Source organism: Limulus polyphemus, unplaced genomic scaffold, assembly GCF_000517525.1.
Source record: "Limulus polyphemus unplaced genomic scaffold, Limulus_polyphemus-2.1.2 Scaffold775, whole genome shotgun sequence".
NCBI classification, from domain to species: domain Eukaryota; kingdom Metazoa; phylum Arthropoda; class Merostomata; order Xiphosura; family Limulidae; genus Limulus; species Limulus polyphemus.
The window spans coordinates 406,175-408,303 of record NW_013666385.1 but is presented as its reverse complement, the minus strand read 5'-3'; the positions used below and the strand labels follow the sequence as shown (position 1 = coordinate 408,303).

Here is a 2,129-nt window from a genome sequence, read left to right as displayed (position 1 = left end):
TAAAACGAAAAATAAATCATAAAGGTTGAAATCGCACATTTAAATATAAGAAAGCGAGAAAGTACATTCCTGAGATTTTGTGTGTACTTTTTGTAAAATAAAAACATATAGCTTTTACCTCTCATGAGTTATATAACTGAACTATGTAATTAACGAAATCACGTTTCCTTGACTTGTCAATTTTTTTATTTTTAGCATTGAGCAATACTTTTATGTAGATCGGCCCAAAATTGAGTTGGACTATCGGCCCACCGGGACAAGTCCCGGTATCCCGATAGGCCAATCCGCCCCATTGAGCAATACTTTTATGTGGATCGGCCCAAAATTGAGTTGGACTATCGGCCCACCGGGACAAGTCCCGGTATCCCGATAGGCCAATCCGCCCCTGCTATTAAAAGAGAATTTACATTTAATGCAATTGCCATTTTGCTTGCAGCAAATGCGTCTCTGCCCGGAGTCTGCCAATTATAACTTTACAATGGCCCACAGCCAACAGTTGATATATAGACATATATAATACAGGAGGAAGAATTGGAAAGGAAAATAAAACATTAAGAATAAACTACACGTCAATAGATAGATATGAAATTATGACCCAAAAAAAGATATTTTATAACTATACTGTGAACTTCATGAAGATAAGTACATATTTTCATTTCTTGATTTTAAACATTTCATTGCACTGTCCATTAATGATAATAGCTAGTGATATGGTAGGGAAAATGGAAAATGAAATATAAGATTTACCTTTAAAAACCTTTTGATATTTATTTATGAGGTTATAGAGATTATGCAAATGAAATGTGGAAACTGTAACATAATAAATAGTATTTTTATACTCAACATAAAAACCACCTTGCAGGTGAACTATTCAAAATCTGAATGCATTAAATAATGAGTTTTTATTAGAAATGGTAGAAAAAAATCAAAAGTTTTATTTTGTAAAACTACATACTTTTAGGAAAGTTTGTGTCAAATTTCAAACAATTTCATTCTCTAGTTTCATTTTTAGAACAAAATATGACAAGAGTGACTTTACCTACTAAGAATCTTAGTAGCCGGCAGTCATAAGGTTAAATAATAATGATAAAGAGGAACAAATGGGCAATCTCTATTATAAACCACTACCATGATTCCTGATATAGATAGATAATTATATTTTTTATTTGAAATCAGTATGCCTATAAATACACCCTAAAATTCTGTTAGCTCAACTAATAGCAACAGAACATTGTTTCAATGGCTTTGATGACTTATCCACCATTATCACAAAATCCCTTTATGCTATTGTCTGGGTTCCCATCTATATTAAATGTGATCCAAATTATGATAACCTTACTACATTACTTTGCATTTAATATACAATTAAAGATTATCTGCTAATTATGTGAGATCAATATCATTAATGCAAATAAGAAAACAGCAAAGGCCCAAGCATAAACTCTTGAGCCACTCCACTGGTAACAAAGTTTGACTAGACTTTGTTAATAGCAATATTTTGCTTAATCCTCTCTACACGGGTCACAGGTCAAAGGCCATGTCATCGCATTTGATATCAAATTGTAGATTATAATTCAAATTCTAGTATTAAACATTATTTAATTTCTTCACTTAAAGTAACTTTAAAATAAACACCTAAATATCAATTTTTGTGTGTCACATGGTATTTTGAATGCAACATTGGTACAAATTAGATGTTTGTAATGTCCAACTATAAAGCCTATAGTTTCTTACGGATTAGGAACTCAAATTACCAATACTGACAAGCTAGAATATAAAATAAAAACCTTCTATCTTTTCTATTTGTTGAGATATCACTCATGTACTGAATCAAACATAGTGGTCCCACCCACTATGTCCATTTTTGGAAAAATTTCCTCATATACAATTACTTCTGTCTATGACATGTGAATATCCAATTCAAAGCTCAGAATGTTCCCTTAGTGGTTTTCTTAGCCATTTTCAAGTATTATGACGTCAACTCATTCTTTTGATGCAAGACTTCAAGTTGATAAGTTGAGTCTTTAGTCTGCTTGAATTTTCATATTTTCTTAGACCCAAATATAGCTTAGTTACTAAGCTTGATAAATTATAGTGGAATTCTATGGTATCAAAATAGAAATCTATGA

The 2,129-nt window shown here is 31.4% G+C and overlaps 1 protein-coding gene across 1 annotated transcript in view; it reads right to left on the bottom strand.

Moving 5' to 3' along the window:
- LOC106460462 (GON-4-like protein) overlaps positions 1–2,129 on the bottom strand; it is a 211,856-nt gene that overhangs the window by 1,853 nt on the left and 207,874 nt on the right. The gene's annotated exons all lie outside the window — the stretch shown is intronic.